This window comes from Anguilla rostrata, chromosome 19, assembly GCF_018555375.3.
Source record: "Anguilla rostrata isolate EN2019 chromosome 19, ASM1855537v3, whole genome shotgun sequence".
Taxonomy (NCBI): Eukaryota; Metazoa; Chordata; class Actinopteri; order Anguilliformes; family Anguillidae; genus Anguilla; species Anguilla rostrata.
The window spans coordinates 3,220,778-3,236,383 of record NC_057951.1 but is presented as its reverse complement, the minus strand read 5'-3'; the positions used below and the strand labels follow the sequence as shown (position 1 = coordinate 3,236,383).

Sequence of the window (15,606 nt, the reverse complement as noted above, 5' to 3'; positions counted from 1 at the left end):
TGGCTCAAACTTGAGTGATTAGGACCCTTACTGTGAAAAGATTTGCATTCCTTAGCTATGTGTCCTTCCTTTCCACATGTATAACAAACAAACTTTCCATCCAAATTATAGGGTAATGGCCTCTCTCCTCTTTGCTGCTTAATGTCATCTGGCACATATCCTTCATTTCTCCATGACACAGACTTACGTGAACTATTATTATGAGGCCTTCCTCCAACTGCAGCTACTGGATACCTCTTCTTATTCGCCAACCTGTTGTTTTTGGAGTTGTAAAGTTGAGTCATTTTTGTAACTATTTCTGTGTATGGGGTATGGGAGTCTATGTGAAGTGTTAAGGCATCTCTGGTGTATGTGTCACTCTGTGCAATCAATGTAGACTTGAAAATAGGGTCTTGTTGGGTTAAATGTGGCATACCACTATAGTCAGAGAAAGCTTCCCATAATCTAGAAGCATATGCTGCTGGGTGTTCTCCCTGTTGCATTTCTACTTCCCTAATTCTTTCCCAATCTATCTCTCGAGTTCCTAGTGCTAGCTTCCTGCTAGCTTTGTCTGCATTTTTGTTCTGTATATCAGTAGAAAGCGCTCTAGCTAAGGCGTGTGGAAGGCATGCAATTAGTGTGACACAAGCATCAGCATCAGTAAGTCTGTAGATCTACCGCACGTTCTAGTGATGCAATGAATTTGAGCGGGTCTCTCTTAGAAGGCTCAAAGTAACCAATGTTCTTGATTAGGGATTCAATGTCACCAGGTGAGAGAGGCCTAAGTGTAGTAGTTGTACTTGTGCGTCCCCTCTGCCCCCCCTCCCCAGGCTGAATGTACAGGGGCCATAGGAAACTAAACTGTGTAATCCGAATAGCTATCCCAATTATCCCATGCAGGTTTCCCCCCCAAATCGTTGGTTTTATCATCCTCATTGTCTAATTCAGCCACTAATCCCTCCGGAAGGGGTACCCCTACCGCTGCTATGTGTCCTTGCATGATATCTACTGCTCTCTTGTATTTTCCTACACGGTTTGAATTGCTAGTGTGAGTTCCGGGAGTCAGATTGGTACATTTACTAATCAAGTAATCATACGCCGCTTGTGCACGATTCAAGTCATTGACTGTTTTTTCTAGTGATGACACAAGATTCTGATTATTGTTTTCTAGCTGTGCAACCTCCTGCCTCCGCTTTATTTGAATCTCCATGTTAAGCGTGGCATTCACTTTATAACTTTTAAGAGTAACTGCATTCTCTGTTACTTGCTGTTGAAGAGTATGGTTTTCTATCTCTACAACGTCTAATCTCTTTTTAGTCATTTTGTAAGATGCCAGAATCGCTTGCAATGCTGTAGCAATCTTCCCTTTCTTATTTTTAGGTAATTTTGAATAGTTGTCAAACTGAGACGATGCCCACTCGTAAGGCGCGTCTTGGTTTTCTATCCCTTCAAGCACACTGCTTTTGCCATGTTTAGCAATGTACCTAACCACAATGTCTTCCATCCTCTAATTTATAGTTAGCTATCACACAATACACGAACAATATTGCTAAACCAGCGTTACCGACTCGAAAAAAAAAAAAAAAAACTCGCAATCTAGTCACGTGAATTAGTAAGTGATAGGCTATTAGAATAGTTTTTACTACTCACCTGATTTAAGAATCTATGTCCCAGTACTTCGGAACCAATAAATTCTACAGACCAGTTACTTTAGGTCTATGTTCTAATCGTTGCGTTATCTAGTTGCTTTAAGATAAACAACAGCTACCATGTTCCTGTACTTCGGACACAGGTCGAGGATTCCAGTTACTTTAGGAATACTATTTTAGCATAAAGGTCCCGGTGCTTCGGGCACAATTGATTCTAAAGACCAGTTACTTTAGGCCTACTTGTATCTACAAGTTACAACAGTGCCACACTCCGTTGGGCACGGTCCAGTTACTCTTAATTCCAGTGCTTCAGAATTAAAACTCTTACTGCCAGTATGAAATGATGGTGAAAACAAACAAAACTGTCCCAGTCCTTAAAACTCCTTTCTAGGTTTTTTTAAACGAGGGGGTTCCCTAAAATACAAACCAGCAGCATAAAAGAAGAAACCGCGTTTCTTACCTTAGTTTCCCTGGTTGTCGTTTTTTTTTTTTTTTTTTTTTCCGTTTTCCTTAGTGTCCCCGGTTGTTGTTTTTTTTTTTGTTTTTTTTTTGGAATTCCTCGCTGGGTGGCTCGCCCGTTGTAAGGAAAAAAGGACGTCTCTCGAACGTGATGAAAATGTACAAAGTTTATTTCCAATACCGGCAGTGACAAAGCGCACGAATGACACCTTGGATTCAGCAGTCCGACTGAACCACGAACCTTTCCAGAGGCTGCTTCTTATTTATTTTCAAAGCTTTGATCAGGAGTGTTGAATACACATACTAAGAAGGATATAGGGTAAACGTCCTTATTAAGCCCACGTACCATATAAGCCCACTTGCAACTTCTGAGTCAAATTTAAAAAAACTACATCATAATTTTTTGCTGTGTGATGTTTTTTTCAAATGAAGCTGCTTGTTACGTAAATGACACTTTTTATTGTAAGTCAATCACATTTGTCGATATTGAGTTATCGAAGCATATGTGCGGCATGTGCCTGCTGATCCCAGAAGAAGTTGCAAAAAAACTTGGTACTTGGATTTTGGTACCCTCAGAAAATAACATTTTTTGTATATTTCTACTCCTGTTTTTGGAAAGTACTCACTTGTTATCAAAATTTAAGTGATTAGTGTTTTGAATGAGACATATGTTGGAATATTACCTGAATTAGAAATATTGTGTCTTTTGAAATCAAAATATGAGTTTTAGCACGCTAGCAAACAGACCACATGCTGCATCAATACAGTAGCTACATAGTATTGTTCATTGCAATGACATAAAGCATGATAAGCATGTATAGTTTATATTTTTGTATGCAGTTTATATTATTATACTGTTAAATAGACAATAAATGTGTATGTTTATCTTTATTTATTTTTTAATTAACATTTTTACCTGGTGGGCTTAAAGGGGACTCTAGCAAAAAAATCACACTGTCTGAGGTGGATGTAAATGAGTATAGCTAATTACTTCTCTACATGATCAATTTATACTTTTCATATTATGTTAGTGCACCATATATAGATTTATTTCATATAGTTGTTTTTTTAATGTCATGTGAGTAGAATAAAATATTCTGTCTTTAACCATAAATTCACTGATGTTCCCTTTAAGCCCACCTGTTCCCATTAAGCCCACTTTACTGTGTTTCAATCAAGCGGCCAAAACCAGACTTCGTTTTTGAAGCTCATTTCCTGGTGTTGTAGTTCCTGGTTGCTCACTAGCACCACTACGGATGGCTCCAGTATAGGTGTTTTCATATCCGGTTTCCATGTAAGTCTACGGTACAAATGCGATCAAAATACAAAGTCAATAATTTTTCTCACAAGAACAAATAGTCATAATAGGTGTATTTTATTCGTCTTATGACTGTCCATGGGTCGATTTCATGATTTATTGCGTCATTTGGGCACAGTGCCAATATTTGTTCTGGACCAATGAGGTACAGCTTGCGTCACTTCCGGATTACTGCAGAGGACTGAGCTACAGTAGGGGGTACAATCTGTGGTCACTGGGTGAGAGGTGGCGTCTTTGGCCTTGACATTGCGGCTCCGACCACGGTCCACCTGTGCGAAGTCAGAAAATGCAGGCATCCCATTTTGTAGTGGTTTCATTATAGCGTGCTATTTACAGCTGCACTAGACGACCATAAAATAATCCTCCTCTGAAGTTTTGCGGTAGCCGAGTCATTTTTACTATTTCCTTTAGCCCACTTAACCAAATAATTAGTTGGCAGAAAGCGTAATCAGCTAACGCTTATTTGCTATATGTGGTAGTCCAGTAGCCTATGCTAAAACAGTTCGCAACTTCGGCTACCAAGCCATTTGACTAGCTAGCTAACCCTAACCGGCAAATATTCCATCTGTCAAACGTGTTTGACGGCTTGTCAGTCGTGTACATTCCGTAAATGTCTACCTGGGCTATGCTGCACGAATGTGACAAAGCTAGAAGCTAGCAAGAAAATAATAATAATTAGAAATTCAATGTACATTATTTTTGTCTTTATGCAACAGGTGGAAAACTTGCTCTTCAAAGTGCGTTGTCATATTTACACACCTGTAAATCAGTTATTAAAATACTTGGTAGATTTGTTAATCACCGCTGACAGTGTTAATTTTTATTCGGTAAAGTGACTTGCTGGGTGACGCCAGCTGACCGATCGTTCGCAAGTAAACACCACAAACGGCGATGGAGTAGTAGCAGTTAATGGCTGACTGTGGCGAAAACCTACGACGATAACTTGCTTGGTTAACAGCAGGTCTACCAGACAGTTATATGAAAATTTGCCTAGTCAAATCACCAGTAGTCTACACATCTCTGATTGATTGACCATCAGTGCAGTCGATGTTCTTCCCCTGTAGTTCATATTGCTAATGCATGAGCTAACCACGGATAGCTTACCTAGCTCACTGGCAAGCTGATATGCTAGCTAAGCATATTCGTTTTGCCGAGAAACATAAATTGAAGATAACTGAATATAATTGTATTATTAATGTCATACATATAACGTGATTACATGACACAGTAGGGCCTACAGTCACGGATGGAAATTAAACTCCGTAAACATTTGATCATATATTTTAAAACATAACGGCAGACAGTCAGCTAGCCTCAAGTTCGTTCTGCAATCGTTCGTTCGGTTGATGGGCTTTTCCGCACCGGACTGTCAATCACATTGTAAAAATCACAAGACCGCTTAACTCTATGGTTTTGGCTCCAAATCGAGATCATGGCCGCGCCCGCAATAGAGCTTGTAAGTGAAAACGTCACCAAGCCACTCCCCTCGTTTTCCCGCAAATTTGTCAATGGGAAAATGAATGGGGCAATTTTCAATAAGCGATATTTTTAGTTACAAGTCGGGAACCAGTTAGCTATTGGTATGCGGTACTCATGACATATAGGACTCATGAAATATAATATCAGCAGCACGATTGACCCATGAGAAGTACAAGGTACAACGTTGTGTACGTTTAGTACGCTTAGGAACTACACATACCGGTACTGTGCTCACGACGCACGCTTATATCGTCACGGCTCAGCTGGAACACACTTGCGCCCTTCTACTTCTAGTGTCACTTTGATATCGTATTTCAATTTAGAATTACTGGAAATAACAGATTTGTTACTATTAAGTTATATTGTTTATTTCACATCATGATTGTACGGTCGTGATGACAACAGGCTTTCCTTCAGGAATCAATAAAGTACAACCATAAAAGAGTACAACCTAACTGAACTAATTTAAGACGTAATTTCAAATGGAATATAACGTCATATATATTTTTATCACAACACAACGACAACAATATAGCTAGCCAGCATGGTTTTCGATAAATTACCGACAATATATTTACTACTTACTATGTTTTAATAAAACTATTTATTCGAAATTGTCTATCTCTTGCCTACTGCACCTGTCTTGTCTAAGTGCAGTGTGATTCTGATTTTCACAATGTGTGTATTCCTTTGTAAGTGCTGTGAGCACACGGAAAGTCTATTTTACACCGAAACCTTGCGAAACGAAGTTTCGTTACATCGTGTACTGCGAAGCCTATGGTTTGTAATGACAAATAAACCTGACTTTGACATTAGCTAACAAAAACTTTATAAACGATATTTTTCATGCTGGCGCTGACAGACCCGCCAATCTACCCTGGCTGTATATGACCTGCTCTACATGGTTGGATTTGGAATGATTTTCTCCCTTCTTAACATTATTGTCCTGACCATTGAAAAAATGCATTAAGCTAACCAGTGACACCGCATTTGTCGTGGGTATAGCTAGCTAGCCACCGGTGTTGGGTGCAGTCGGGCCTATCTGCTGGTCCAGAGTCAGTTATTTTCTTCTCCTACTAATGGTTAAAGTTAGGACCTGGGAAGGGAAATCTGATCCCAGACCAGCAGTTAGGGGCAGCCAAGGCACCGCACTTACAAGCACACGTGGTTGTGACGTATATCTTGCGACTTTGATGTTAGTGTAGTTCAGGACCACCAACACATCGTAAATCATAAATCCGTTATTTTTCCTTCCAGAGATTGAAATAAATAGAACCAAGCACATGCTACGGCAGAGAATGACGGTCCCAAAAAAACGTGAGAAATCACTTATTTTTAATCGCTATAGATATTTTACAATCAATGATTTTTAAAAAGTCAATAGGATTTTAACATTGGGCTCCGACGTCACGAACCAGACGCCCCCTGGAGGCAATTTGACTTACAAGCTCAATTGAGCTTCAAAACGTGTTTTACAGACCCACGGAGAGGCAATGGGTGACGTCACAGTAGCTTTGTCCATATTTTTTACAGTCTCTGGTTTCAATGGGGATTTTCTCCCTTTTGACCTTTGAACCATTTTCCTCCCTAATTTTGACCTCACCTGATGAATCAGCTCCATAATTCAGATAATTAATACCCATATTTAAATATCAGTGATATTGCATACGTCAATTCATTCTGGACAGGCCTGTGTTCTATCTTAACATTAGCAATAATTTTTTAATCTTTACTTTTCAGATGAGTTTTAGTTTAAGATGACTATAACACGAAAGAACTACAGTTTATGCCCATGCATGATAGAAGCGCAAGTTCATCCTCTGCAAAGCAGGGCTGTAGGGACCTGGACCATTCTATTTGCGCAATCATGAGGTCATTGAAAATCTACAAAAACAAGATGAAAGCCATGAAAGACTTGTTAGCGTAAGACAAAGACAACCACAACGTGGGCAAACGATTGAAACAAACAAATAAAATCAAGCTTAGACCACCCTATAACCTATGTTATGTTACACTACTAAGATGGAGCATGGAGCAAATGATAGCCTTACTAAAACGATACAATCACCTCAAAGAGCATAGGCCTACGTTTAGTCTAGGAGAAAGTAGAAATTGCAGAAATGTTCACATCTTTCTTGTTTATTTTGTTTAAGTTATAGGCTAATGATACATGAGCTTCAATATGTTATGACTGATGTCTCCTCATAATGAACTGTATGTTTTAATGTTACTCCACAATGAACTGAATGGTTTTAAAATGTGTTTTTACAATGTTTTCAAACTACTATCCTTAATGTGATTAACATTTGAAAAGTCATTGTTTAATTGTAAATCCTGAAATTGACTCATTTACTATCCTTAGAACATTAGTATTGAACCTGAAATTGTTTTTCGTTCAGTCAGTCAGTCTTCAGATATCTTCATAAAAACACCTGCACTTTCAACCAGCTGGCTGGACCAGAAATGTTGGCCAATTTCAAATGCCAACAGCACACCATAGGATAGAGATGCAGACAAAATGACAACACATATTGAAAGATGTATTGAAGAGCAATTTCCACTATAGTTTTGATTTTGTTCGTAAATAGTTTTTTGGCTACATTCCAAAGAAGACATGTTGTAAGTTTAGCTTTTTCTGTGTTGACAACACAGCAAAAAGTCTGGTCATGCCTATTTCAAATGCCATTTACAGGCCATAGGATAGGAGTGGAGACAAAATGAAAATAGCTATTGAGAGCTAAGAGATTACAGATTTGAATAGAACAAGTTTGTATTGTTAAGATTTTTTAAATATATATTTATTTATCAACAAATTATGAAGTGGGCTTATTTGGAACACCCATGGGCTTGAAGGGTACATTAGGTACCCATTAAGCCCAAACCCTAGTCAGTTCTGTAACACCTATCAATTAGGCCGTAGTGTATTTGCCATCCTGTTGTGATTGAATTAGCACGTCTGTTGACTTGGATGGTTCCCAATCTCTCACTCCCGGTCGCTATTCTACCATTGTACCAACTGTATTGTGATAATGATAAGATCAAGGGAATGTGTGGCCAGCAGACATATTGGCATCAGAGATAGATTTCTTACAATTATTTCATTCATTTAATAAAAAAAGTTATCAAACACCCATATCACCCATGTGAAACAGTAATTGCCCCCTAAGTTACTTAATCAAGAATTTAACCAAATTTAATTGATAATTAGATTCAGCGGACTGAACACAGCCAGGCTTAATTGCACCCAGCCTTTTTGAATCTAAACCTCACTGATATAGAACCTTACTATCAGAGTGAAGTTGTCACAAAGTTACTACAAGCACATTTATGCCTTAATCAAAGGAAATCCCAAAAGAGGTTAGAAAAAAGTTGTTGAAATACATCAGTCTGGTAAGCCACTATCATCAAATGAGGAACACTTGGAACAGTGGTGAATCTTCCCATGAGTGGCCGGTCTGCCAAAATTTCTCCAAGCAAAACTCATCCAGGAAGTCACAAAAGATCCCAGAAGCGCATCTTTTGTACGTCGCTTTGGATAAAAGCGTCTGCCAAATGAATGTAATGAAAATGTAAATGTAATGTAAGCATCCAAAGAACTCGCCTCAGCTTTGGTCAGTGTTCACGCCTCCACAACAAGAAAGAGACTCAGTAAAAATGAAATTCATGGGAAAGTAGCAAGGTGGAAACCACTGCTAGAGGAAATCAGGAAGGGGCGGGGGGGCGAGGGCTGGGATGACATGACATATTTTCTCGGGAGCATTAAGCAGTGTGCGGACATCATCTTATCATGCGATGTCTGCAGAGACATTTCTAAAGTCAATTCGCACCTTGGACATCTTCTAGAGCCGGTTTTGAAATTTCACTTATCTACTTAACCTTACACTACCTTTACTTTGAACCTTTTGAAACCAAAACTTTCATGTTTATTATTAGTGCCAAATGCACGTGTGTAGCTTACTCACCCAACAGGAGGCAAAAACATCTCATTTCGGCTGGGAATCGCTACTGAGACATCGGACTAAAAACTATTAGTAATAGCATTACGTGAAAATCACCGTTTATAGCTAATTTCATCGCTCATCAAAAAATGCACTGCTTTCATATTCGCCATTTTGAAGGTGTGGTACTCGGGGTTCCGTTTCCGGTTACGTGTTACGTTTTGCCGTTACGTTGCGCCGCTTGTACTGTCTACAATCTATGGTCTGATCTCTCTGTGAAAACGGAATGGTAACTTTTGTTTGTAATTGCCATAGACTGTTACAAAATATTTTATTAGCTAGGAAAAAATAGCGTTCGCTAGCTAGCTGGCAAGAGAAATGGATAGCTTGCTAGCTAGCTGGCGAGACAGTTTGAGATCGCTAGCTAGCTGGCTAGCTAGGAATGGAAGCTATTTCTATAAGAGAAGCTCTTCCAGCTAGCTTGCTAGTTAACTATATCGGGGTGTCTCGCTGGCTATCTATGTATGTTTCTTGCTATATTGTATGCAGCACAGTCTATTTGCAAGCCATAGCATTTATGAGCTTGTGTATGTACAACCGCTGTCGTAGACGAATAAGTCACCCCCTGACATGTTAAGCATAGTCTACAAGCCATCGAAACAGAAATTATTCGTCATTACAGCCTAGTACATGCAGTACTACTAGTTTTGTTTGATGACAGAGGTGACGTTAAATATGCCACTGTAATGTGTTTTCCAAGAATGATTCCGGTACTGGAGGACCGTCTGCGTCGTGGTTTTTGTTCCAACCAGTTATTAGTTTTAGTGTTCTGACAAGTCTGAACTACGCTGGTTCACTCTAGTACTTGAGTACGGTGAAATCTTTAGCATACACTTGTTTCTTCGGCTGTAGCTGGTGCTTATGCACATCACAGATAAAGACTGAGATGATTAAATAATTAAGAGCAGAAGCTGGGCGCAACCATGAAATGTGTCGGCACTGCACCCCTGCGTTAATATAACAGGCACTCCATCAGACGCATACGTAATGTAGGCTACAACGTTGTACGAAAACAAACTGTAAAGAAATAAAAACTGACGCACTGTTACTCTGTTTTATATATTTTTTTAGTAATGAAATTTCATCATGCTGTTCATAACATGGGGCGACATAGCTCAGGAGGTAAGAGCGGTTGTCTGGCATTTGGCGGGTTGCTGGTTAGACCCCCGCTGTCGAAGTGTCCCTGAGCAAGACACCTAACCCCTAATTGCTCTGGTGAATGAGAGGCATCAGTTGTAAAGCGCTATATAAATGCAGTCCATTTACCATTTAACAACGTTCTTTTTAAGGCAAAAATCATGCTTTCCGTAATGGACTGAAGCGGCAAGGGTAACAACCTATCAATGCATTTTTCTCGTTATTTTTTCCTTGTCGCAAGCGTGCTCACTTATTTTTTAAAACTTCAAGCACTCGTTACTGTCGCAGCAGTTGCGCTCGATCATTTCCCACCCCGCATGAGATATATTGGTCCATTTGATACGTTAATGTTTTTAAGGAAAACACCGTGGTTCCTTACTTTTTTCCGTTTTCCATGTTTTTCAAAAACTTTGACTGCTCCATTACTTTAATACCAATATTTTCCGTGAAAAATACCCAGCCATAATTATGATTAATTGTCCAAAATGCAAACACCATCGCTAGTATGTAGCCTACTGAAATCAGACATCCCTCTATAATGACAAACTGTATTCATCTAATTTTAATGTAATTAAGAAAACAACAATGAAGAAAAATACACAACGCACAGTTTTAATGTTTATTTGTAAATTCAGTGTAATTCAGTGTCATTCAGTGGGGGGGGGGGGGGGGGGGGGGGTGCTTTTTTAATTCAGAAAAAGAAAGACAAAACAGAAGAAGGGAAAAGATTGACAGAACAGTTATAAACATTAACAAAGTACACAGAAACAGTGCGAAAAAAAGAAAATTAAACAGCAGAATCAGAAGAGTCCACTTCTCTTTGTATGATGGTCCACCTTCCTGTTGAACTTGTCTCTTTCACTAAAATAAACAGGGATTTAAAAAAGAGGTGTCAAATCAAGGTAACATCATGGTCTGATTACAACAAACCAATAATTAAAATCTATCCTTGCCTCTCCTGGAGATGTGTGCCAGCGGAGAACTCCTCCGCTGCCTTCTGCAGGGTCATCTTCCCAAGAGCAGAAAGTGCACCGATGATAGCCTTGTATGGGAAAAGTAATTAAGGTCCTTATATGTCTTGCACTTCATCCAGTCTGATTGCATCAGTGTGTGATATGAGTCTCACCTCTGGGAACAACACCTCTAGAATGAACAGTATATGATTCCTGATGACAACTGGAGAGGATATACTGTTCAGGACAGTCTCGAGGTACTTGAACAACCTGTCCTGCTGGGCGTCATTGTCAAGGTACACTGGGCCTTTGTTTAGGCGACTTCCCTTGGAAACCCATCAGCCACTTGGAGGGTTCCTTGTCACTGATGATTGCCTGTGTTTGCAGAAAAAAAGGAACACAGTGACATGCCCATACCTCACAGAACATTTTCTGCACCATTGTTTCCCCACATACCAGTAGTCCTTCCTCGGTCCCGTGCTCCTTGACAATGAAGTGAACCAGCGCCTGCTCGGTGGCTGTCCGCTCAGCGATGGCCTGGATATGTGCTGGGACCTCCATGGTAGTTCCCGTGCTCACCCGGTACACCGGCTGAAGAATGCCCTGTAACAGACAACTCGCCTCATCTGTCCAGAAAGCAAACCTGTGGCTGTGGCTTTAATGAAAATTATGAAAAATGTTAGCACATTTTCCAGTCTCTGTAAATATTAAAGAAAAGCAATCAATCATGTATTTCTTGTAGTTGTCATACCCGTCTATCCAAAAGCGCTCCATAAGAAGGACACACCACCACCGCCGGATTGAATGCATGTCCAGCTATAGCACATACAGCAAAAAGGATTACACTAGTTTCACAAGGTAACATATATTTATGCCATTTTGATTCTGTAGACGTTCAAATACTGACCATACTGAAGTGGAATGGAGCATCCGGACACATGCAGAGGGCATACTGGAAAATTTTTTAAAAATATATTTTCCAGATTTTATATATTTCCTTCAATTTTGTTCTGGGCACATATCCAGTATTTACCTAAAACTCATGAGCATGAAAATGCCACAGTCATTCCTGGATGTCTGTTGTGGGATATCTTGATAACACGTTTTACGCCACGTAGTCATATTTTTAGACGTTATTACAAGACACTGCTATTACATGGAGAAGAAATTGTATTATACCTGCATGTCCCTTCCAGTCCTCTCACTCCAGCATCCAGGAATAATGCAGAGCAATGTTCCTGCAATAAATAAAATCAGTCCTGTCAAAAATAAAACTCACAATGCCTACTATAAACTCAAACTTATGAACACGGTCAGTAACTGATCAAATAAGCAGGCCATGGGAACTTGGCAAAACATATGAACAACATCAATAGCAAATCTCAAAAGATATAGCGGGAACATGGCCAGAACAAGAACATGTTCAGAACAAGAACACGGTCAGAACAGGAACAGGGCCAGAACAGGAATACGGTCAGAATGAGAGGTGGCCAGAATAGAGCCGTGGCCTGAATTATTTATTACGTAGGGACCTAAAGATGGCTCTGTACTCCGCATCACCAAAACCTGAAGGCCAGAGGGCAAACTGAGAGTCCAGAAAGAGAATCTCTCTCTTGGCTGGCTGCAACACCTATAATGGGTAATGCAGAAAGAAGCATAAATAATATAATTATTAACCAAGATTTCATAGCTATCTGCAGTGATTTCAAAAGTAATTTATCTGCTGATTACTTACTCATAGAAGGAAGTGCTCTGGCCCATTGCAGTTTGTCCACGCTGGGAAGACTAATGCATCCTTCGGGTGTGCATCCCTCTGTAGTGACAATTCATGAATTTCATATAATAAAAGTTTGGATAAGTGTAACTGCTAATACTTAAGATTCATTGTACTCACTGGAAGGCCTGACAGAGGATTGTTGTCTAAATGAATTGGCAGTTGACAATTATAGTGGAGCGGAGTGCGGATTAGATGGAAAGGAGAAAGAAGAGGAGGTATTTGGTCAAAGGAGTTTGGAAGAAAATATTTTAGGGCCAAAAGCAGTAGTAGTGTAGTTCCTGTAGTTGACTACACCTCAAATGACAAAAAAATGACTACTACAATGTAGTTGAACTACCGGCAAACTGCTGCAAAATGTCATGAAACTACGAGTTTAACAGCATGTATTTAAACTACCTCCCAGACACTGCCTATCAGAAGAATTATACCTTTTGGCATTGACCTTCCCCCCCCCTTATAATTCATAACAGTATTGCATTGTGTTAAATCAATTGTAATTGGGTGGTGTACAGGCATTGTCTGTTTTAGGGTCACATTCGAGTTAAACACTGAGAAGGTTTCTCAGTTCAGTAATTTACTTAAGAACAATTTAGCATTAATGTGATAATGGGCACATACCTTAATACCATATTTAAAACATGTTTTGGTCAGTTCAGAATTCACCAGTAATCACAACCGCAAAGCAATGATGACACACATCTATTCATTTAATTTTTATTTATATGACGACATGAAGCGAGTTATGATTGTTAATTTACAGTAAAAGTACTGTATAGGTTTATGAATGTGCCATTGCACACCTTTATACTGCAGTTATCTTTGTGGAAAAGCAGTGTAAACTGTATTATTTACATTAACATACAATGGTATTTGCAGACAAATCTTTGTTATTAAGAGACAAAGAGAATATTTAAATCGATAAACATTATGAGCTAATATTGATAACTCTTTCTTTACATTTGCACAAACACTAATAATATATTTGATATCGCATATTTAATAATAAGGCTAATGGTGTTTAATAATCCAATCAGTTGACCCTCATTTAAATATGTGTTTATTACATATAACCTGATTGCGGTTTACAAGATGATTAAATAAGTTTGGTCCGTAAGCTAAAAACAAACAAATAGCAGAAGAAATCTCCCCAAAAATTTGAAAACACACAAAACAATTGTCAAGATTCCTCATGTAAGATACATATGTTCATATATGGCTTTTAAAAAAATCAGTCATTAGTTTCCTTCCCTTGAGACATTCAGATTCACACATTCATTGTAAAATATACAGAATGAATAGTTCCAAATTTACACTAATAGATAGTCTAAATGATTTTTTTGTAAAAAAAGTACCATACTTTACTGACCCTAACCACTCCAGTTTTCTTTTTGTGTAGAACAAAGCCTTTTGGCTCAAACACCTCAATGATTTACAGCATGATATAGCTCAGCCCATTATTACCACCTCATATAGCTCAGCACATTATTACAGCCTGATGTAGCTCCACCCATTATTACAGCCTGATGTAGCTCAGCCCATTATTACAGCCTGATGTAGCTCCACCCATTATTACAGCCTGATATAGCTCCACCCATTATTATAGCCTGATATAGCTCCACCCATTATTACAGCCTGATATAGCTCCACCCATTATTACATTGTAATGTAGCTCCACCCATTATTACAGCCTGATATAGCTCCACCCATTATTACAGCCTGATATAGCTCCACCCATTATTACAGCCTGATATAGCTCCACCCATTATTACAGCCTGATATAGCTCCACCCATTATTACATTGTAATGTAGCTCCACCCATTATTACAGCCTGATATAGCTCCACCCATTATTACAGCCTGATATAGCTCCACCCATTATTACATTGTAATGTAGCTCCACCCATTATTACAGCCTGATATAGCTCCACCCATTATTACAGCCTGATGTAGCTCCACCCATTATTACAGCCTGATATGGCTCCACCCATTATTACAGCCTGATATAGCTCAGCCCATTATTACAGCCTGATGTAGCTCCACCCATTATTACAGCCTGATACAGCTCCACCCATTATTACAGCCTGATATGGCTCCACCCATTATTACCACCTCATATAGCTCCACCCATTATTACAGCCTGATATAGCTCCACCCATTATTACCGCCTGATATAGCTCCACCCATTATTACAGCCTGATATAGCTCCACCCATTATTACAGCCTGATGTAGCTCCACCCATTATTACAGCATGATTTGGCTCCACATATTATTACAGCCTGATATAGCTCCACCCATTATTACAGCCTGATATAGCTCCACCCATTATTACAGTGTAATGTAGCTCCACCCATTATTACCACCTGATATAGCTCCACCCATTATTACCGCGTGATATAGCTCCAAATGACAGTGAGGGCTGCAGTAGGGGGGTGATGAAGAACTTGACTGGGAATTCCAAATTTGGAGAAAAGGGGGGAATGTGAGTCGAAATGTGTTGCTCATCAAGAAAACAAAGCCTTCATTTGAGGGCTAAACGCACCGATACTTGATAAACAGCACTGTGACTTAACGAGCGTATCAGCTGGCTCCTGCTTGGCTTGATCTCACAGAACTCCATGTTGGTTGGCCCGTGATTTACTTTGAGCAAAATACTGCATTAAATTGGATTCATGTTATAGACTGGCCTGAATTCAACCAACTGTTGTCCTTTGGTTTTACTTTTTAAATGAAATGCAAGTGTTTGTTCCATTCACCAAACCGTCTTTGCAGAATGAAATGAACACTTCCTCAATCAAATTTGAGCGAAAATGTTGATTAAATTCAAGCCTTATATCTTCTCTAAGATAAATCAAAGTCA

The 15,606-nt window shown here is 39.3% G+C and overlaps 1 protein-coding gene across 1 annotated transcript in view; it reads right to left on the bottom strand.

Moving 5' to 3' along the window:
• Positions 1 to 12,858, bottom strand: part of LOC135245440 (uncharacterized) — a 158,572-nt gene extending 145,714 nt beyond the window's left edge. Inside the window, exons 1-6 of the mRNA XM_064318485.1 lie at positions 12,708 to 12,858; positions 12,152 to 12,210; positions 11,880 to 11,924; positions 11,724 to 11,788; positions 11,429 to 11,627; positions 11,146 to 11,347 (exon numbers count right to left, since the gene is read on the bottom strand). The gene's annotated coding sequence lies outside the window, so the exon portion shown is untranslated. The remainder of the gene's footprint in view (positions 1 to 11,145; positions 11,348 to 11,428; positions 11,628 to 11,723; positions 11,789 to 11,879; positions 11,925 to 12,151; positions 12,211 to 12,707) is intronic.
• Between the last annotated feature and the right edge of the window lie 2,748 nt (positions 12,859 to 15,606).